The sequence below is a fragment of the Pezoporus wallicus genome, unplaced genomic scaffold, assembly GCF_028554395.1.
Source record: "Pezoporus wallicus isolate ANWC-B61680 ecotype Strahan unplaced genomic scaffold, APGP_CSIRO_Pwel_v1 scaffold_2584, whole genome shotgun sequence".
NCBI lineage: Eukaryota > Metazoa > Chordata > Aves > Psittaciformes > Psittacidae > Pezoporus > Pezoporus wallicus.
The window spans coordinates 9,208,939-9,233,027 of record NW_026642851.1 but is presented as its reverse complement, the minus strand read 5'-3'; the positions used below and the strand labels follow the sequence as shown (position 1 = coordinate 9,233,027).

Sequence of the window (24,089 nt, the reverse complement as noted above, 5' to 3'; positions counted from 1 at the left end):
TTTATTACAAAGGCTTTTCCATGAATAAAGTCTGCTACAAAAATAGGTAAAAAACTGTCAGAACCCTCTTTCTATACAATTAAAGGTATCAATTACTGTACTTCTTTCTTGTGTCATTTTTCCCCCAAGACTTGTTCCCCAGAGACCTACTCCTCCAGAAATGCTATATGGCCAAGGGACTGGTCTGAGCCTTACTCTCTTACTGAAGAGCCAGGAATTAAGTAAGGCAGCCTGTCCCTGTCCTCTACTCCTCTCTATCTCCCAGAGGTACTATGTTCAGTATGACTGAACCACAAAGAGCAGGTCACAGGGCACCTTTGTTCTCAGGTCTGGAGGAAAAAAGTAGCTTTAAACCTGGGTGTCTTTTTGTTCATGCCCTCTGAGCCCACCTTTCTGTTCAAAACACTCCTCACTCTGTGCCACTGAATTTGTTAAATTTTATCTGTCTTAGCCCTTCCTTCTATGATGAGCTTTATGGTTTATACAGTGGGAGAGGTGTGTTGACGTAAGTGACGGCCAGGCAGCCAGGCTACACAGTTAAAGGCTGCAGCTGCTGCTGAAGAGGAAGCTGCAGGTCCACACAGCTCCAAAAGGTCTTGCAAAAAGACAAGTAGAAGAGGTACCACCTTCTTCGTGCTCTTCTAGAAACTGGAAATACCCCTGCCTCACTGGAGACATGAGGAGCAAGTCTTCCTTCTTTCTGTTAATCTAATAAAAGCGAGCCAGAAGAATACTGCTTTTCCCAGGGGTGAGATTGGTGCATTAGTGTTGGTGATAAGTGCTGGAAATAACAGGAAGCATGCATGAACAGTGCACTTAAATAGCAACATTCACAAGAGCTCGGACAAGATTTCCAAGACCCAGAATAGGAATGGGTTATTTTCATTTTTAAAAACTAATGAATTTCTTTCTTTCACTCTCACATCTTACTGCATCTCCTCTATAAATCTCACCAAAGCCTTCTTTGGTTGAGATTTCTTCTGAGGCAATCTCAGGAAAAAGCAGCTCTGGAGTTAGAAAGCATCAGCTCAAGAGCCTCATGGTGGCAAGAAAGGGACAGTAAATGTGTTCAACAACAGACTCTGTTTTCAAGCTTGAATTCAAAGAAACCACATGAGGCTCACATCAAGAACCAAGTCTGCATGTAGCTTATTACATCCAAGTAGCAAGCAACAATTTAAACACCGCTGAAAACTGTCCACCTCTGCATGTAATTACATGCACTCAAAACAAGCCAGAATTATGATCTAACTAAACTAAGCTATATACCAACTACGGTCAATTTTACATAGTTTCATATTTTTTGAAGGTTTGACACAATGTTCTTGTTCACTAAGACCAAAAACCCCTACTTATTCCCTGCTGGTCACAAAACCTCCAGGAAAGAAAACCAGAAAGGCACTTTGCCATAAAACCTCAAAAGCAGCTCAGACACACTTCTCTTCCTCATTCTGCAGGCTTAAAAATCAGCTATCTCAGGCAAAGTTTTACAACACAGGCCATGAAACATGAATTTATTCCATCTGCTCTTTAGCTAGAATAATTTCTCAGTATTTAAAGTCCACATGCTGCTCTTATCAACCACTATCAAAGGCAGATTTAGTTCAGCAATAAGTCCATAGAAAGAAAGAGATCATTGGTTACAACCAAATTCTTTGCTGAGTTCATTTGAATTTTGATGACCTCCTCAATTTGATTTCAACCAAAGAAACATACAGTGACAAAGTGCTGAAAAGCAGGACAGAGGCACTAAGGGAGTGTCCTAGCATCCAAATGTATACATAGCTTGCATGTGGATAACAGCATTACTGAACAGTCAGAGTATTTAGACAAACTATGCTACAAAGTAAGTTTTCTATTGCGTATGTATGCACTTTTAGTGGAGAAACAGAATTCAGACAATTGAATCCTTTTAGCATGAAAAATATACATTAGGTAATGTTAACTTACTCTAAATTGAATTTGTAATTACTTCTGTAAGTATAGTTCCTTTTCTAGAACTGCACCAAGACACCTCCTCTTTCAAAAGAAGTCAACAAAGGAAAATTGATTTACAGCTACTGGGTTACTTACTACAGCTGTAGATTTACAGTTACGTTTTCTTCTGAAAACAAAAACAAAACAAAATCCAACAAATCAAACAAGAGATGAAGTACTGATGAAATATACAACAAATACCAGAAATAGGATAAATAAACTGAAATAAAAAGGAAATTTTTCTCTAAGCTTGCCATCTAAGGATTTCATTTACCACTTGCACAATCTTTACAAGACAAAATGTTAATTATTAGTCAACAGTGTTTCTCTAAAGGCAACAGCAGCTATGTATAGTAAATCATAAGTTTAATAGTAGAGCTAACTTATGTTCTTCTGCTGCTCTGACCTGCTCTAGCCTTCCAATATTTACAATTCACAAGTTCAAGCTCGACTTAGAAGGACAAAGTCAAAGGTCATATGTAAAATGATATAAACTGCATGCCACTAAGTAGGCAAGAGTGTGACATAAGGATGGATGGGACCGGAAAAATTTTAGCAATACCTTCTTGCCTCCCACTTCTCTGACTTTCATACTGGAACACTGCAAAGTGGCTGAATGCAAACAGGTTTTGATTTGTATCACAGATCAGCTACTGAAAAAAAAGAAAAACTGCTTCTCTGGTTGCCCAGAAAGGTGGTAGATGTCCCATCCCTTGAGACATTTGAAGCCAGGCTGGAGGAGGTTCTGGAAAACTTGATCTAGTTCAAGATGTCCCTTGTCATTGCAAGGGGAGGTTGGACTAGATGACCTTTGAAGGTCCCTTCCAACCCCACCTATTCTATGATTCTTTACTGCTTGTATATGCAAGTATTTTACTTCACGATGTTCTCAAGCACCTACATCATGGGGAGAACTCAATAAATGTTTGCAATAATTTTTACTTTTATATACAGACACATATAACAGATAATATAGAGCATAATTACATATATTATATGCATATATAAAGCTTTTATATGAGCATGTATATTTAGTACACCTTAATGAGTTATTTTAGTTTAAGGATTTCTATAGGTCAAAAGGTCTATGTATAATCACGGTTGTTATCTGGTCTTTACATAGCTTTTCAGTGAGTTTTCTGCACAGTTTAAGAATACTTACATATTCTTATCTGGATTATATTAGAATAAACAGAAGTGCAACCAGTCCCTGGTCAACAAACACATCTAGCAGAAACCACTATGACTATAAAATAATCATCTTTCATTGCAAGCAGCTGTTTACTAATAAACAACTACATGAGAGGCTGTTGAAGGAAAAGCCATAGGAATAAAAAAAAAAAAGGTAGTTTAATTGAAACAAAAACCAAGCAAACATAAAGACATGTAACTAAAAGCACTTCTGAACTGAAACCATAAGTCTTTCTGGCATCCTTCCCAGCTACTATTTGATTCTGTGCCCTGTGTGACATTTTATATATCCTCATGTTTGAACTACCCAACCATATTTTGTTTCTTCCTTCTACTGGTTTTTGAACTGCAGCCATAATAGTGTCACTATATAAAGGAAATGTACCATTCCACAGCACTTTATTCTTTCTATTTGTAACCTGATTGATGCAGCTGTTTAAAAACTGTAATTTATCTAAAAGAATCTCAGGTATCTCAATATTTTTCATGAAACAGGACAGGATCCTGCAGTAAGAATTCTGAATTTTGAACTGAGTTTTGCAGCCCTTACGTTGCCCTGTAGCACCTGTAGTTTTGTCAGCCTTGGCCCCAAGTTCTGAAAATTGTTATTACCCTAATTAAGTAACATTATGACAGTACCCACTATACATTAAGTGCTGGGCAAATATGAAGTCAGGCACCTTCCCCGGAGAGCTCGAACTTTAAGAAAAATAAGGACAGCAATGCATTAACTCCACTAATTATCATTTTTTAGCAAACAAAACTATTCAAACACTGATCTTCCCTAATGCTAACCCAGGACACCTAAGTTGTAGATTCCCACGGTTGAGCTTGTCACTCTGAGTTCCCTTAAAAAACAATGGGCACTTTTAAAACACGTCATCTGATCCATTTTACATAGCTCCTAGAATTGTAGATGCTACTCCCTAAGGGGAGCCTCTACTAATTAGTGAGATTGCTCGTGCTATGTGTTAGTCCACTAAGATGCCATGGTACGCACTGATCTCACAGAGGAATGTGCCAGTCGGCAAGAAGGATTTGAAGGCAGAAAATCTGAAGGGACAAACTTATTCAAGCAGCTTGTTCAGGGCTTAACGGGTGCATAAAAGAAAGTGGAAGAAGCAAACAGAGAAACGTGTTGCAAAACAAAGGAAAAAGTATAATGAAGTCAGTAATAGTAAATGATCTCTCACAATTAGTTTACTGGAAATAATACTTGGAAACGGAACTGAGAATTTCAGAGAAATGCCTAGTGCTACGCCCTGTCCACAAAGAGAAGACGAAATCCAGCAGGAAACAGTTCATATTTTACTAAGCCATCCCTGTAAAGGCAGGGAAAAAAAAAAGCCAAACCAAATGTTCACAAATATCTAAATTACCCCAACATACTCAGCTTAAGCAAGACATCAATGCTGTGAACTTACTGCGTGCTGCCCTGCTGTCTGGGGGTCATTCACATCCTGTAAGTCCTGAAGAAATGTTTAACTCCAAACTTCTCATCTTGTAAAAAAAAATATCAGTGTCACCCTTCTTTTGATTGTCCCTCCTGAGCGCATGTACACAACTGTCCAAAAGGATCAAGTTTCATTTTGCTAAGCCGTTTCAGTTGTGATGGACCCCATACTGCAGTCTATAAACAGCCTTAGGTACATCGTTACTTACGAACTGGTTTATTTCCTAACCAACATCATTAAAATACAAGGCAGTTCACTGAACTTGGAAAATACTAAGAAATGCTCTAGAGTGTAACATCTGGTATAAAGGAGGAGAAAAACACTGTTTTCAAGTGCAAGACATGTAAGAACTGGAGGCTAAAACAAAACCTATTAATCTATCTCCACCCCCATGTTCAAAATGAAAAACAGAAAAAATACCCTTTGGTGCTTCACATTAGGACGACACAAATCTGAGATGCCTCCCATCTGGTTTGCTTGCTGTTTTTTAATAAAAAAGCAAAATCACCCCGTCCTTTTTCCCTGCTTTCAGTAGCTTTCAGATCTGTTAGTTTCCAAGATGTTTATACTGTTCTCATCCCATTTTATTTGTGTGCCTGTCAAATTTAACTACTCTGCTTCAGTGAAGCAGTACCTGAGATTTTCAGGTTATCATGACCAAACTTACACAAATCACAGATCTGGCTAAATACAGGGAGCTGAGTGGGGAGGTAACTACCTCTGTGCTCCTGTAATAAACTCTGACCTCCCTGGTGAAACTGTGAGTAGGCCACAGGCTTTCTAAGCTCCTACTGTCCCCGGGAAGCTGCTGGCAGCCATGGACGACCAGACACTGACAGCTCTGGCCATGACTCCTCCACCTCATCCTGCAGTACAGCCACAAGAGAATTGGGTAGAGTTGGATATATTGGCTTTAAATCACCTGGTGATTTCCTTCCACTCGAGAAATTCCTGCCATCCAGTCAGAGCTTATGGCTTATCTGCCTGGTCAGAGGCATGACTTGCAATGCTGCAGGCATGCTGGGAAGGCTCCTTGGACAGTGCCCTTAACCCTCACTGCTCAAACACTGCTGTACACACTATCAAAACTTACCTACTGATGTTGGACGAACAGCTAAGACAAAAATTGTCCTTCCTGGGGACAGGAAGTGTTTGAAGATGGCTGGTGGACACCTTTCTGTCTAAATGCGTCTCTGTTGTGCTCACAGCCCTGAATGTTGACCTTTGGCTCAGCTCTGTCTGGATGAGATTTTGTTCTATTTCTCCTTTTGTTTTGCAGAGAAAGCCTCCACGCTAGGGCCCATCAGCTGAAAGAGTACTAGCTCACTTCACAAGGCTTAAAATAGCACCTGTAATAGGTGCTACTGTTCCTACATATTTAAATCAAATATAATGCTGGTCACAACTCTTAAGAAACATAAAAATGCTATTAAAATCTTTGTGTGACAATGTCAAATTCTCTGTGATTCATATGACTTAAAGCTCTAAATTTTGAATGCGCATAGACTATAAACCAAGGCTGAAAATGGATTTTAATATTTGGTTTTGTTTTTCTAACATGATGACTGCCATATAAACAAACACAACATATTTTAATACAGATCTCTAAAATTCTCCACCAGTTGTAGGTCTGGTGGAACATGTCTTGGCTTTTTTTTTAAGATACCAATTGACATTTTGATGTTCATTTTAATTCAGGACTATGAGTTTCCTCAAATTTCAATGAAGAAAACAGTTAAAAGTAGATGCATTCTAAGATTTGCTTCCCACAATTGAGATTTCTTTCTGCACAGTTGAGTAAATAATGTCTCTCCATTCAGGTAAAATACAATGACATAAGTTAATTTCAATAGTAAAACTCTGTAACTGTTCTTCAGCCTCTTGCCAACTTTCCAGGCAAGCAGCTGGAAAGTTATTTCAGTCTTATTAGAAAGAGGACTATATTTTGAAGGTCTCAAGTAAAATGTTTCACTCTTGCGACACAACAGCACACAGACATTCCTTCACATAACATTTCCAGTACTTGAAAGAACTACTTTATGAACTTTAAAAGTGGTATGAACTCTGATTTCCTCATCTTGGAGTCTTATTATCCAGAAAGCATTATGCTGTGCAAAATGCTTCACTGGCAGCAACCATCAGTATGTTCTGTTAGCATAAACAGAGGGTAAAAACCCCCTCCTCTCCAAGCCTGAACACAAGAGACTTCCACAAATACGCCGTGGGAGAAAGCTTTCCCCTGGGAAAGGTCACACGGTGATACCACTGACCCTGGTTACTGACATGGGATAGCTGAGGGACGCCAAAGGTCACTGCTGCCCGGCTGCACTTGGCTCATAGCACACGGGTCCACACGCTGCCCCCACCACTTTGTCAGGCTCATCCGTGCTCTCACAGCCATCCCTCCTCTTCCCAGGCTCTCTACCCTCATCACGGCAAGGGGAGGCAGCAATCCTTTGAAATGTTATGAAGGAAATAGCTTAAAAGTACTATTTTTATGTGGAAAAGATACTGCATTAATTCAAATATACAATGTGCTTGCATTTCAGGGAAAAATTTGGTAGCACGCATTCGATCATTGTCCTCACTGCCGTGCTCTGTGGCAGGAGAGAGCCATGCAAGTCAAGCACACGTCCTGGAGGGAAAAGGTGTACTACACTCAACACTAATACCTTCAGACCATGGAGAAATGGCCAGAAGCCTCCAGAGGTGATGAAACTGAGGCTTCACCAAGCGGTGGAAACAAAGCACAGGGTGGGTATTTGTGGAGAGGATGATTAGTGAGATTGTGCTTGGTCTGTAACAGGAACAGAGTAAAGGGATGGAGGAAAAAACAATTTGAGCACCAGCATGCTTTTCAAGGGGCTTTATAACCTCAGTCCCGCTGCCTCATGCTGGTTAACATGTAATCTTAAAGGTCTCCCATAAGCTTAGTGTTATTCATAGTACTTTCATGGCACCAATAATCCACAGCCTGAGAATAGCAGGCAGAAATGATGACAACTCAGGTCAAGCAGCATAAAGCAATGGAAGCACATTTCTCACCAGTCACAAAGAAGCTCTGCATATAGCCTGGAGACTTCATAGAGAACAAGGCCCGAACTCAGGAAAGTGCAGAGAGAGAAAACCAGGACTACATAACACATGACGGAGTGCATTTTGGTGTGGGTTTTATCCTTTTAGTAAGTAATTTGTTGGCTCCATCACCCACAATTTACAGGTGTATTGCAGTTGTTAGCAAAGCTCAAAAAGCCTGTGCCAAACAATATTCAGCCCCATCGAGAACACTGATAAAAAGCCAATGACTCATTAGCACTCTATCATCTGGACACTTTGTTTTCCTTTAAATTATTTCTTTCATGCTAGATGGAGAATTAAAACACTTCTAATAAAAACTGACATGTACATTAGACTTCTGTTTTACATAATAGAACATTCATTCCTTTTAAAAGGGATGAATTATTGCTTGAAATTAACATTACAGGGAATTGGACATGCTTACGTATGAAGAAACGTTTAAAATCAGAATTATCTGCAAAACTTTCATCTTTAGAAAACTTCAATTCAAAGGTGTTTCTTTTTATGGCAGCCTAAGGAATGACATTCTGGTAGCAGAACTGAAGAGACTTAGTTTAACAAAGTATTTACCACGTTTGTGAATGAACTTCTGTATTCTTAGTTCTTGACTAATCTTTTTAGATGTGGCAAATTTTTCATCTGAAACTGACCCAAATTTACATAGTTTATATATTGAAGTAGATACTCCTCATGAAAAGATGCACTTTCAAAGCATTCCAGTATTCCTGCTTTTCTCTGAGAAAAAAATTCCTTCACAGCAATTCATATTTCAGAAATTCTGTTTCCAAATCCAGGAAGTACCATTAAAACAAAGACCCAAACCATCCCACCTCTCCTATTTCAACACCAGCAAAAGAGCCTAGAGCTGAACTCCTCTGATTATTTTGCAGGGCCAATGCAGCAGACAGTGAGACTGCAAATCTCTGTGGGAGCACGCATACAAACTTTGAAGGTCCACCACTGGGGCACTGGGAAAAATTAGTTGTTCTGCTTATTACTGTCAAGCTTGCACAGTTTAATGCAATAAGAGGATATTTATGAATGCAGACTGTCTAAGCTACACCAAGTATAAACTGAATTGAGACAAGGGTTTTTTTCTTAGGTTATGTTTTGTTACAAATTTGGGTTTGCTCAGAACAGAAGCAAGATCTGAGAAGGAAAGCAAGGCATTACAGAAAGAAAGCAGGGCTGGACAGCAACTTTACAACTGACAATACCACCAATTTATCCCTCACTTGATTGGAAAATACAAATATAAAAAATCTTTACATTTTGTTGATGGTTTCAATAAAGAAAGTTTTAAAATAAAATAATATATTCACACGTAAATGTATTTTAAAGTAGATACAGTTCAGATGATCTCTGGAACCATTAGTCCAAACCCCACCCTATCCATGCAGTGGAGTGGCAGTCCCCACACCTGCCTCCAGTTGGGCTACACACAACAAAATCAGAGACTCATTTCCCACAGACATACAAACCTCCTGTACATCATTCAGTGCATCCATCTCAAGCTACTAGAACCAAGCTCCTCAGCACGAGTAGCTTTGTGCATCACTCCCTTAGTCACTGGGTTCACAATGCTCCTCTCCTGCTACAGTCAGCTCAGCAGCACAGCAGGAGTTCCCTTAGCCCCTTCTAAACTTGTACATGCTTTTCAGCAAGATCCACACTATACCTCAAGCACATCACACTACAGAAGCAATACAATGCTTCCCGTCCTTTTTTTACATACTGCTATAAGAGCATATCATGAATGATTTTCTGCTTACATATTTGCCATATTACTTTAGCAAGCACAGCATTTTCCCTTTTCTCGTCCTAACAGAAGCTCCTCATTATCAGACTACGCCACTTTGTTTTCATTCTCCCTCAGAAAACTCATTCTGATTTCTGTCACCTTCCATCAGACTGCCATATCTCATTCTGCTGTGCCAACAAATAACTGTCAATTTGTTGCCATGTCCCATTTTCAGGTACACATCTGTGCACTGTTGAACATTGCTCCAGTGAAGGGGTTTCTTTGTCTCTTCCTTATCCCACCATGCCCCAGAATAATTTGGCTGTGGGTTATTTCTTGTTTGCTTTAGGGTGTATTGCAGTTTTTTCCATGGTCAGAAAAATTCACTGTAATCAGATCCATTGCTTACAAGCGATGGTACATGAAGCAATGGGGGACTTCAGCGGTACCTTAGAAAGTAACAGTTTCAGGGTGGACAGAGATCTCTTAACATTGCCAAAGCTTTTACTGATGTAAGCAAGAATTCTCCCAAGAAATATCTGAGTAGAAATTGATCAAAGAAGAAAATTCATCTGAATTAAGGGCATCTTAAGTCCAGGAAAATTCTGACACAGCGACCATTCAGGCCCTTTTTGTGCTTGCTTATGATAGCTATATATTGGTACCCTGACTGGGATGTATCATTATTCTAACTATAAATGGTAAATTCTATTTACCCTAACTCTACCCTAATTCTATTCACTCTGATTCTTTTTCTTATAGCATTTCACTTACAAATTTTATCTGTATCTTGAATTTTCAAGTAAGCTAAATTTCTAAATACTAAAGCCATTTTTTTTTTCTATTTCTGAAACAGCTCATTCTTGTTACAGTGCTATATTCAAAAGCAGCTGGGTCAAATTCAGTTCCTTATGAACAGCCCTTGAAACATTAAAATTGCATGAATAGCCAAGAGCCTCAGTTGCATAACCAAGGCCAAGGAGGAGCCAATAAATCTCTGCCAGTTAGCCCTATTCATGAGTAACTTTTGTTTGACTAAAGCATATCAGCTAGAAAAGCAACCTGTCATAGTTCGAAGATTTAGAGAGATGAAGAACCTCTTGCTTCCCTTGATAATTTGTCAGAATAATGACTCATTTCTACTGTGAAAAATGTTGTGCACTACTCCTGATCTGAATCTGCCCAACTCTCTAGCTATAAACCTTTAGTTTGTATTATGATTTTTACTGCTGTTCTAAAGAACCAATATAAAACCAGTATATTTTCTCCTGCTTTAAGAGACTTCATTTTTAAATCAAGGAGGCTCTTTATTTTGATAGGGTCAACAGATTAAAAGAAAAAACAAAAATCATGGTTCTCAGAAAGAAATAGCTTCATCAGATCTCAAACCATTCTGGCTTTCTTCTGCAGTGGTTCAACATCCCTTCAATAAATTAAGCCTGAAACTACAGCAAGCATTCTTGTCACAGTGCGGATCCAAAGATAAGGCTATTGTTGAGTCCTAACCACTACCTTCCTGGAAGATATCTCCCTCTCCTTTCATGAGTGTGTTGCACTAAGAACTTGCAGTTCAAAAGACCCCTCCATCCTTTCCAGACTTACCTCTTTCCAGGGTACAGATGACCCTGTTCCTGGAAATTCTGTCTGGAGAAGTGGTGGAATCTCCTTCACAAGGAATACTCAAGACAGCTGATGGGGTGTGGATAACCTAATCTAAGACTTTTTCTACAGTTTTTCAGATGCTGTCCAGAGGCCCTTCCCACCTTAGGCTGTGCTATGTATGACACATGACCACACACTTGATCAAATGTAGTTCATTCATTCTCCATTAAAATTTTCCAGAGCTAAGGCAGAAGTTTACAAAGCCATTTGGTCTTGTAGGTTTGTAATGCCACTGCTAGTTCTCTCAATTCCAACTTTGTATCTTCTTTTAAGCTCTAATGTGTGAAAATTTTGACTCATGTAATATTGCAGTACATATTGAACAATTACCATAGATACATCACATATTTACACTTTGTCATAATCATTAACTGACTCTACTCTTCACCACCAGAAAGTGACTCTGCAGGCAGGTGTGTGCTCCTATAGCACCAGCAGTAGATTCAGCCATGCAGGAACTGTGTGCAGGTCATACCTTTTCCTGCACACAAACATGTGCACACTGTTCCTAAGATGGTTACTTGGGTTTAACAGTTACCTCTGGCTTCATCTCTCAGCCCAAAGGTTATATTTAGACATCTGACTAAAATCTTTTCTTGTCTGTTGTATTTGTAATTTTCTTTGTAAAATCACTATTCTAGCACTTGTCTCTCTTCACATCTTTAAAGAATTGCTTGCCAACCTTTTTTATGTATTTTAATGATGAAGTACTCAGGAAACAAAAGATAATCTCATATTAAAATACAACGTCACAAGTCTCTGAGGTTGTGATAGTCTCTGATTTTGTAACAAGATACTGTGTACCCAATAGAACAATATGTCAAATTTCTACGGCAAACGACTGTAATGCAACTGTTGGCAGCTAATCACAATGAATTTCTTCACCAAAGTCCAGATCCCAGTAAAAGCTACATTTCTATAAAAGCTGCCTTTTAACATATTCCCAACAACTCTTTCGAGAGGTGACCACATTTAACATTCTTCTAAATAGAAAATTTTAGCTTCTAGCTATAATTACCTCCTCCCAACTGATTTCACTACAAATTCACAAAAAATATAAAATAAGGCTGACCACCCAAATTCAAAGTTTTGGTAAACTCAAGTGCGCAAACCAGGACCTCTGGAGCAATCCACAAATTTTTTCAAATGTTACATGTCATCTACTTTTCCCTCTGCTAGTCCCAAGGGGCAGAAGTCCCAAGGCACCCTGATCATTTTCCTTAAAATTTCTGCAGGGAAACATCCAAATAATGGCCTTTCCCTGCCTGCATCTGCAAGTAAATCAGTTCTTTCAGTTTTCCAGGAGGAGGTGTAGAAACTATGCTGGTATCACTGACCAGCTATTTCCCAGAAGGGAACCAATGCCAGATGACCTGTTCCAATGGTCGAGCCATGCTGGATGCTAATACACCTATAGCTCCCCTACAAGGGGTTGAGGTTGGAAGAAATGTGTATCTTTTGCTATTTCATTCTTTAGATAATTTCCTGGATGTTATAATAATCTTCTCTCTTCAGCTATCAAGACACTGATCAGTAAGAACTTGCTACTGCTACTCTTTATGTAAAGGTCAGTGCACTCTACAAACGATTTGTGGCAGCCTGTAATGCAGCAGGGAAGACAAAAAAAAATACCCTGCAAAAGACAGAAAAAGCAAAACAATTGCATCACGGTTTGCTTTCATTTTGTTTACCTAACACTGTGGCTGAACAAAACTGAGACGTTTCTTGGCCTGTGAAATAGTATGTGCAAGCTGTTAGACAATGAGCTTGTTCTTAATGGTTGGATTAATTCAAACTGTACAAAACTGCTTAGATTAAGACTGCATTGCTTTCATGTGAAGTAGCACAGCAATGTGCAGAGAGGCAAATACAGGTTTTGTCCTGTTGACTCTCAGCCTGCTAATTATGAAAAAGGGGGAGAAAGGCCCTGTTACGTGGCCTGTGATCTTATCCCTTTATCCTTTCTGACCAGCTCAATCTGGCAGGAAAGAAATAGCTCTACTGATAAGAAGGAATATCTCCCTCTCTTTTAAGTGAAGGTATAGTAGCTGTTTTCCTTTAAGTCAAACAGAGCATGTACTACAGTACTTATTTAAGAAATTTACCAGTATGATGAATTTTTAGCTTGTTTTGATTGTGCCTGTTTGGATTTCTGAGGAAAACTGCAACTCCAACAATGTCTCCATATCTCGGCATCCCTTACTTTTAAGCAGCACATTTTCGACTCACAGAAGCAAGTTACAGTCATATTATCAGTCAAAAAACACTGTTGAAAAGCAGCATATTTATTAAAAAATTAATCAGATGCTTCTGAAATCATCTACAATGAACAGCAGTTAACCCAAACACCCACCTGGGATGGTGAAGTCAGTTTGACGTTTGTATATTCCTACTTACTGAAACCTTCGAAGAGGAAGAGCTTAGTTATTACACACCATCTGCCTTCATCACATATCTACATGAGCATTTAGGAAAGACAGTGGGTAGAAAACTGCCTTTATTGCACTATTACTGCTGACAACCAACTTCACTTCCATGGGGGATATTTGAGCATCATGCCTAATGGATGTCTGAAGCAAGGGCTTAGATGAGAAGCAACTGGTTAATCCTCCTCTTAGATGAGAACAAAGTGAGAGGAGAGATAAGAGAAATCACACAGGCTGTGGGGCTGGCAGATTTGTTCTTTGCCATGCTTCTTGGTGCCTGAACTTTTAAATGATCAAATAGCAGAGCTATGGTTATGACTGCTTACCTGTCTGTTAGCAACAAAAAAATTGGAAATTCTCCCTTTCTTTGTGAACCCAGGCAGTCTAGTCATGTAAAAGACAAACCATGTGTTTTTATTAAGCACAACATCACAATATACTGTTAACCCTGCAGTCTGTGTTGGTCATTAGTTTTCAAAAGGATTTTAATGGTTCCGCTCTTAAGTGCAACACCCAACACACCCAGAATTGACTCAAGCCAAAACATTTTCTGTAGCTAATCAAGGCCTTTCTTCCCCATAGAACTCTTATTCAACTATCCCTCTCTCCAAGATTTCAGATAAAATAACTTAATTCTGCCTATTGCAACAGGATGCTGCCAGACTCAGCTACTTGACTGAATTTGGGTAAACAAATGCAGGTGATTTTGTGGGTTGGCAAAGATATCAATATGAAATCAGGCTGGCTGTTCTAGTTAAATGAGCAGTCATCAGTATGTAAGTTTATGTTTCCAAACACAGGTCCTTGCCATATATTGAGGTAAGTAAAACCAGATCATCACCCTCGTCTCCACTGAAACTATTTGAAGGCAGAGTTAACATTTTGAAATGATGACTGCATTTTTAAAGACCTCTGAAAGATCACAGAACCCAGACATTCAAGAAAGTTTTCAAACCACGGGGAAGATAAGCTAGAAACAAAGCAGCAGTGGCTAGACAAACCTTACTTAAAAGGCTTGATAACTTTTGTCTGACTGCTTTTTTCAGAGGATGTTGTAAGTTAGAAAAGCTATTCCACCCTCAAAATCCTAAAATTAAAGAGAGAAAGACAATGAGAAAAGCATAGACTTTTTGGCAGTATCCAGGGAAGTTTGACAAGCAGCAGCAGAAAGCACAGATCAAAAGAACAAATAAGTTCTTTCATTGTAGAAAATACCTAGAATTCCATGTTTATCTTACCACAATAAGCTACTAAATGGTTATCTAAGCTGCCCTTGTTTTGCCAGGCGACTCAATACATCTGTGGGTTTTACCCTGCATTAGTTTTAGTCTGGTGTGTTTAAAATGCTACACAGCAAGTAAATCTAATCTAAAAGGTTATACATCTCCTCGGGAAAAAGAGCCTTCACAGGGAGCGATCACCTTCAACAGAAAAACTTTTTGGCATAAACTCAGAATTATTTGCCCCATTTTCTACATTGCAAGCCACATAGCTGTGATATATCACAAAAAGTTCAGCTCCTTCTTCCTCTAGTAACATATTGCTAGTAATTGTGAGAAATCCACAGAAGTACAGTAAAAAAAAAAAACAACCCAGCATGAGAACCATCTCACAAGTACCTAAGTACTTGTGAACTTTTTAAAGATTCATTTCCTTAGTCCTTGTTTTAGAAACTATTAAGAGTTTCCGTAAATTCCAAGCTGGCTTTTCCTGTATATCACAGTCACAAAGAAATCTGTCTAACATATTATAAGTGGAAGTATTCTGGGCAAAATAACATCTCTGAGACAGGTTTAAGGCATGCAGAAACAAGACTGAATTTGTGAGTTCACAGTTTCTTTAAAACAAAGCAATACCTGCTGTCACAGCATGAGGAAAAAAAGATATCTCAAACCCAAAACATGACAGCAGAAGCAAGAAAAATCATGAGGGAAAAAGTAGCTCACTCATCTTCACTGTCCAAATACCTTCACAGTAGAAGTCTACTGTTCTCTAACCCTTCAATTCAGAAGAGGCCCACAAAGTAGCAGTTACTCCAGACTCCTGGAAGACTTCCAGTAAATAGATTAAACCTTACATATAAACACCCTCTATAATTAGAGAAGAAAGCATCTCAGGTTTTGGAAAGCATATGACAAATTTCGAAACCATGAGATGAAATCAAATTGTATTTTAACATGGTTCAGAGGAAACCCTTCTTCTGTAGACTGTCAGTCTCTCTCTCAAGAAGTTCGATAACTACTGTAGTAACCTGAAGTTTTTTGCACCTTTCAAAACTAACCTAGAAACATGGATAGACAGACAACAAGATGATGCTAATGAACACTTCAGGAAATTCCTTCTTAAAGGGAGCAGTCTTTTGGGGTTAAAGAAAGAGATCCATCTAAAAGAGTCCACCAGCTTACACAAGCACCGTAAAGGAAAGACCTGACTTTTCCTCAGAGCTGTACCTGGCTTGCAGAAGAGGTGCCAGAGGAGCAGCAAAGAGCTGAGAGGCTCCTTTTGCTTCTTGGTGGTGCCATGGGAGCACGAGTGGTTACCTCCTTCTCAAAATCCATCCCCTTAGTAGCAGACTGCCACCAGCATGGATTGACAGAACCAGGAACAGCATGAATCCCTCTTCTTTCCAGAGCAGATTTTCTATAGGTGTGCATATGCAGTGGAGCCTCATCTGATGGGAAATTCTGTAATGCATCCGGGTGTACGAATGATTCATATATACAAGAATACTGGTTTCTCATGGTTGCATGCTTGCATACGGGTGGGGATTGAACAAATACACATTTGCACATTGGCTAGAACTACCTTTTTGTGATAGGATTAATACCCAAGGTGATGATTTAGCAATGAAGAAAGAGGGTAAAACATGCACAATAAAACCACATATGGAAGAAGCCCAAAGTAATACAAATAGTTACTGCCATGGTGAAATCTGTTGTGGAATTAAGCTACAGCAACAACCAAGTATCATACGTGACCTCCTCAATGGTCCTGCATTATTGAAAGCTATTCACTGGCCTCAGGAAGAAACTTGACTCCCACTTGCAGCAGGGTCCCAGGCTTGGTAGGGGATTAACCCAGTTGTTCAGGATGGGATTAGAACGCTGTGTCCAGGAGCCCTGCCTGTGCAGCAGTGACCATCAGCTGCCTTGTGCGAGGGAGCTGTGCGTGCCCGGCGTGCCAGGGAGCAGCAGCAGCAGGTGCCTGCAGGACCTGCCCATGCGGGAAGTGCCAGCAGCAACGTCCGGTGCGGAAAACACTTGGTAAAAATAAAGCAGGAGGGAAGTACACATGAGCCAGGAATGAAATACTTGCATCTGATACCAGAGGAAGAGCACATCAGCCAGACAACCTGCGCGGGGTTCGAGCCAACTGCACTCCGGTCAGCAGAAACAGCTCCACTGACATCAATACACATGCTATGGGGGCCAAGACAAACACTGTGATCTGCACCTCCTCGCTCCATCCCACCCCACCCTCTTGCGATGTTCAGAAGGGGTAGGTTCTCCACTGATTCCCAGACAGCTTCTGATGCTGTTTCTATCATATGTTTTCATTTAAATTATCCAGCGACAGACACCATACTAACTGCCTGTGGCAAAACAGAGAGTAGTCCCCAGGTTGCACAGCACAGAAACGTTCCTCAGCCCCCCTCACCCACACAGGAGGGTGCAGAAGATACCATCCTGCCTGTATCCCCAGTGCTGGTTTTAGTATTAGCCAAAAAAGATGTCAGCTTGGTTTAGCAGCTGAAAAACAACAGAAACAATAGTGATTCTCAGTAAAAAAAAAAAACAATACTGACAGCCATCACTGACAATCAGGGTGCTTGAGATACCACAGTGATTCCAGTCTAAAAACATGAATACTGAGGTTCTCCATATCCATAGGTAGTAGATGCTTACAGAAGGTTGTCTTTTTAATGCAAAGCTATTAAGCAATTTTGATAAAATAGCATTTTTAAAAATAGAGAATGCATGATATGCATAATGAAAGAGTTAAATTAGCACACATCTGTAAAGGTTTGGAGCAGTTTGGGTCTTTTTTCTTTTTTAAAAGACTTGTAGGGAAAATATAACCTAGATCAAGAAATTACTGAAATTATAATTTCCCAGGAAAAAAAAAAAAAACAAACAGAAAATAGCTTTTTAAGATCTATAAGGTATTTTATAGATGTCCTAGCTCCCTAGCTTTTCACGTACACATTTTTAATGGAAGTGTTTATGTTACATGTATATTTTTTAATCATCTTTTTACTTTATGCTAAATAATTCTTCCTTCCAAACAATATTTACTGTTATTTAAACCAACCAACCAATGTCATGCCATTATTTATTTTTTGAGCCAATGGAAAAAAAAAGTGACATTTCTTCTTTCTTACTCTAATCAAAGTCAAATATCTGTTCCTTCTGTGAGTAATTTATTACTAATTACAACAGTCTGATGTGTGGTATTTTGTGTTACTAAAAATAAGGCTACGAATGAATAAATGCAGCCAAAATTATGCTTTCGAAGCACAGTGCACGAAAGCCCGAAGCTCATACATAGACGTTGACAGCAGGTCTGTTTCCAGACTTTGGACACCCACACACCCACAAAATAGGTTCAAATTGGGAAAGCCTCTATTTATTCATCTAGCAGTAAATGTATCTGCAAGTGAATATATCATGTAAAATTTTAAATCAGGTTCAACTTCTCTCAAACACAAACCATGTTTTAACTCCTGTTTTTCACTGTTTACTTCTTCTTGCTGCCTTTCTCCTTCTTTGGAAGACTGACATCTTCCTCCAGAATGAAAAAAATCTTAGCTTCGAGTGAAATGGAATCACAATTAGTTTTTCTATTTTGAATGAAATCAATGCAAGAGCATGGAGACAGTCTATTAAATGTATATGTAAGAAATGTAAACTCCTTAGAGGCTGAAATATTCTTAAAACCTAGTTGAGCCCTGGAATTTACAGTCACGAGACATCAACACAGTCAAGAATTTAGCAATCCAAAACAGAACAGGACATTCACGCAGGTATCAAGCAGATCCAGTCTTACAACTAATAAGAACACATTTTTGGAAGATAAAATGGATCTCAAAATGCGGGACAGAATAACCTGTGCCTATGAAAGATCAGCAGATACACGATGTACATGGCCAATTATCCAACATCCACTTCCTGAGAGGTTGTTAGAACATCCTTAAGAACCCATGGCGAAGAATATATTATTGGACTTTCTGGATTTCAGACAGAATCTATTAAAACAGCTTCTCTATTCATTTCTTTAACAACTAATTTTGATTTTTAGCTTACTTTTTTTTTTTTTAGTGAAACGCACCTATGGCAGTGTATTAAACAGCAAGTCAAAACCTTTCCTAAACTTAAACAAAAGGCAAAGCTCAGTGTTTACTAAGGCAGCAATCTCCTGGTGAGTGAATGGGATCACTATAACCCACAATACAAGAGACCACACAAAATGAAGCAGTACAAAAGGAACTAATGACAAAACCCTCACAAAACCAAAAAAAAAAAAAGACACCTCAAAACAATCTCAACCAACCAGAAGGCCTGTGTTGGCTTGATGTGTCAAGATGTAAAACTTAATACCATCAGGTTCTGAATCTACTGAACTGGTACAATTACCATGATTGGGTGAATGTTGAAAATGCGCATTTCAGCAGCCGCTATCGGAGTCACAGGTGTTGGCTGCAATTTTAACAATACCACTGTTTCTCCGGGTGCACTCAACTCATTTGAAGAGAAAGGAAATTGGAATATAGGTTCATAAGCAATTTGCTTGTCTTATTTACTCTTATTCTCTCATTTGAGCCCAGAAAAAAAAGACTTAAATCCCAGGGATTATGGTTAAACCAAGGCAGTTAATCAGGTGACTTTGGTGTAATCTGCCTTTATTAGAGAATCAACAAAAAAATGCTGTCATGCAGCAGCAATGGTCCAGAGGTGCATTTACTTTGCTAACGATTGACATAAATATGTGCTCCCCTCTCAAGTGACAATGTGCAAAAAAGACAAAAATGTTCCCAGTGGGAAGCTAACAGGACTGTTCAGATGAAAAGAGAACAACCCAAGCACATTCACAACCATTTGCATGGAAATGATCTTGAGACAGCAAACATTCATCACTTTTGAGGCTAATTACATTACTATTGAGGCTACAGAAGGAACCCCTGACCAACAACCAGAGAAACTATACCATAACCTCAGCTATACTACCAGCAGGACTGTTGCCCTCACCCAAGCCCTCTGTGATGTCCATCTGCCAAACAAGTGATCCTCACACCTTCTGCGACACACCTCCACAACTACAGACAAGAGTGAACATCTGCTCAAAACCAATATGGCCAAAGATGACTGTAGACCATGGCTTCATTTTCACTTCTGTCACAAACTCCTTGTGTGCTTCTAAGTGAATAAGGGGCTTGAAATGAACTCTGAGGTCACTGACAAGCCCCATCTAATATGGTGCTCTGAGGATGTCTCCCAGGCTGTTCACCCCTGAGCTGGGCATGAAGCATAACATAGCAACTTGAGGTGCTTTGGTTTAAAAGTAGAGTTGGAAGAGGAAGAAGTGGCAAAGCACCCTCCATACAACAATCTACTTCTGCGGGATATGCAAAGGAGGGGAAGATTCAGCTTTCTGGTTACTTAAGCCTGAAGCAAGTTCTCTGTCTCTGGGCAGAGGATCTTGATAACCAGGCTAAAACAATACCAAAGGCCAAGGTTCTCTCAATCACTGACTCCTGAAATATTGCTGCACAAGGTCCTCATGGTCAGGGAGAGCATGTAGAAAGGAGCTCAATTTTGCAGCCCTGTTATGAAGTTCATTTCACAGCTGACTTCAGGGGCTAACCACAAGGCTACACAGACAGAATTCTGTAACATGTCATTGCCCAGTGGCTTGACTTTAAAGGGGAAAATACAGTATTTGCCTATCCCATCAGGTATTGGGCACAGGTTCCGGGGAGGCAGGAGGTGGCTCTGCCACAGCGGTGGTCACTGCCAAGCCACTGCATAGGATGTGGGCATTCCACCACCCCTGAAGGACCTAGTCCTGCACTGAACCCATCCACCAAATAAGACCCTGATGACTGCTTTGATGCAGTTTTTGGTGGTCTTATACAGAGGCAACTAAACCAAGTATGAGCAAAAACACGTGTGTAAATGCCTTGGGATATTTTTGGATAGAAAAGCTAAAGTTTCTGAAACCTAAAGACTCTCAAGTGTCTACAATAACTGGGAGAGGTTTCTACACACAACTCTTGAGTGCAGCTGGCTGAACTGTGCTTTAAAGGATACCAAAGTCCTAGATTCTTTATTGGATCTAACCATAAGTACTAAAACAAGATTGCTGCAGGCATTTATTCAATCAATTGAAACACAGGATTCAAAAAATTAAGGCAGAAAAATATATGTGCAAAATTTATATGAACAAAGGTAAGCATGTAACAACTACCTGGGTCTTCTGAGTTACAAACAATACATGCTATTTAAAATGCAGAGGCGTTGCCACAGAAGAAAACTTACTAATCCTGTCGGGGCAAAGTAACTGCGCTGGTGTGTGGTTTGCATGGGGGGAGGGAAGGAAAAAGAAAAGGAATTGCTTTATTAGCCTTTTTGCAGCTTTGTTTTGTTTGCTTTTTCAAAATAAGAGCTTTTTTTATTACTTTTAAATGATAGATACAAATGAAGAAACTTACATTTAGCAAAGCAAGTATCACCGCTCCACTTAAACTCCCCTTACTCCCAGAGATACATATTAAACTACTAGCCCTAAGGTATCTGAATGCTTTGCCTTACTTTTTTGAACTAAAGAGTAAAATTGAAAGAGTTTCCACATTTTACCAGGAATATTCTTCTTCCTCAATATTTTCACTTCTAACGAATACAAAGTAAATTGACTTTACTTTGCTAATGAACTAGCTCTTTGTTCATTTATCTATCGAGCTATTTATAAATATCTCGCAATCACAGCATTATCTGGGGGCTAAAGAGCATGTTTCAACCCAAAACAAATGGACATGTCATCTCACGTCCTTCCATAAACAAAAGCCAAAGGTTTGGAATCCAGCAAAGATTTAAGCTTGCAATCAAGTTTCGTATGTTCATTTTCATAGCTTTTCTTAGGTGCTTTTTACACCGTAAAATAACAACAGTTGCCCTTAACACACAGCGGCACTGGAAAGCAATAAATTGCTGGACCAGATGGTACATGAGACAGAGGACACGTGTAGATGCTGGGGGGAGAGAGGGGCATTCCCCCTTTCCTGAATGTGCAACGTGCTGCTCTCTTGGGCTTACAAAGATTAAGGGGGCATCCTCCATCTCATTTGGGCAGGGAGGTAGTACCCATCAGTGGAGAGGAGGCAGAAACTCACAAAAATATCTTTAAACAACTTCTGAAACTTATTTTCTCTCTCTGAACAAATACCTACAGCCTGTACTGACACAATAGCAAGTTCTAACTGTATGACACTGATCTCTGAGATAAAAACAGGCATTTTTTGATGACACATTATATACAGCAGTATGTGAACCAAGTACTAATTCAACAAAATGGATTTTCTAAACCAGAAAAATCTGCAGCAACATATACCCAGATTAAAATCATGTTCTTCACAGAAACTGTGTACATTTTAAAATCAAATGTAATTTTTTAACTCCGTTTTTTAACTGGTACAGACCACAAAAGTATTTGCATAATATTAACACTAAATCAATTTCTCCCTCTATGGCATCAACCAGCAACAGTGTAATGAGCACAAAATACTCTAGCTCATTTGACACTGTCATTTATACATATTCTAACTAATTCTAAATAATTAATGATCATACTTTGGGAGAAAGTTTAAATTAAAATGAATTCTAAAATATTCCCATTACTACCTTAGTTTCAAGATACAACTAGGAGTAAAAGCAAAAGAGCTGCAACCAAAGAATATTAGTCACCGATTTCTTCCCTTAATACTCCTTTCAATCCCTTCACTTTACTAATCAATACATGGTCCAAAAAAGGTTTATTTAACCAATTGTCCAATCAAGCAATGCAGAATATCAGAAAACCTTTAAACCCTGGGTTTTTAACTGGAATTAAATAATGTGCTTACCATATTCCGCAGCCTCCTCATTCCCTAAACCCTACTGAGGATTTACACTGAGCTGACGTTTCTCTCAAGTTTACATTTCTCAGGTGGCTTTAGGCAGAACCTAAGATTTTTCTCTTTTTGCATTTTTAAGCTCAGACATTAACTACTGTAAGTACCCACCCCTTCCTACTACATCTAACCCTTTTCATACTGAGTGACTTAAGCCAAATAAACTTTGTAGCCCTAAACCTGCATCCCGTTATCCTATCACAGCAGTGCCAGTGGGGGGGCTATCCTTTACCTACTGATGTTAACTTGGTCTGTTGTGATTGATGTAAGCATGAAAGTGGCTGCAGCTAAGAACCCAGGGATTTTACTCTCTCTCCAGGGGGACTGAAAATATCCCCCTTTGTTTATAGTTAAAAAAACCCTTACAAGTCTCAATAGCCTTTCTGCTGCTGGACTTTTGCCTCCAAATGTGTTTACCCTTTACTAATGTACTTTTACCCAAGAAAAAAATCTATTAAGAAATGCGCCAGCATTGCCCTATGATATCAAAGCACATACAGTCATTTTAACCGACTGATACTATGATCCATTAAAAAAGCCTTGGCATTTTTGCAGATATCAAATCGTGGAATGAATGCTGTTGTAATTTTAGGGTTCTATTTGAACAGTTAAAGGAGAGACATCTGGCAATAATCTACCAATAAATACAGTGTCTCCATTCTTAGTTTCTCCTCCAAAACACTACCTAGGCCATTTTTGCAGCATGATTCATATAATCAACATAATACATTACAATGTCTTTCAAATAATTCCGAATTCTCAGTTCATTCAATAAAGAACTCATTTTCGAAAGAGAAAAGGGAACATGCCATGCAGAAACCTTGCTTTATTGACTCAGCCCTGCTGCCAAAGGAACAACGTGGTGAAGCAAACTCCACAATTTCAAAAGCATTTTTTTACATCAGGGGGAGAGAGAGAAAGAGGCTTATTTACCGAAATGTGAGATTCCACAGGTGAGGCCAGAGACGTCTGAAATCTTCTTCCTTTAGTTCCAAAAGTTTTACTTCATGGTGAAGCCTGTAATAATCCTTTCAAGCTGCCAGGTAAAACACACGCCATATCTCAGCCGTATTTTCTTTCACCCTTTTGCAGAGCACCTTTGTTATTTGCATAAAGCTTAGTTCTGGCCTATGGGACTTTCTGAACATCTACATGTTAGATTAGCTGTCTTGACACGCTTTATCAAGCATGACATCATGGATCTCCATGGTAACCTTAACCACACCTGCCCAGATGCCAGAGTTACCTGTCATGTTTAGACCTAACTGAACAAAACAAGAAACCCTCAACCACCATTTTCTAGGCACTCAGCCTTGCACAGGCACCGGAAGGGTGGCTGTTTTTATAAACTGATGGAAATCGGATTTCATTTGCCAACAAATTTGTTCTTCACAGAG

At 39.3% G+C, this 24,089-nt stretch overlaps 1 protein-coding gene across 13 annotated transcripts in view; it reads right to left on the bottom strand.

The window, feature by feature from the left end:
* Positions 1-24,089, bottom strand: part of KIAA1217 (KIAA1217 ortholog) — a 374,037-nt gene that overhangs the window by 147,348 nt on the left and 202,600 nt on the right. The window contains exon 1 of one of the 13 annotated variants that reach the window (XM_057432473.1): positions 23,626-23,777. The exons of the other annotated variants lie outside the window; for them this stretch is intronic. The gene's annotated coding sequence lies outside the window, so the exon portion shown is untranslated. Of the gene's footprint in view, positions 1-23,625; positions 23,778-24,089 lie in introns of those variants that run through there. 13 annotated transcript variants of the gene reach the window in all.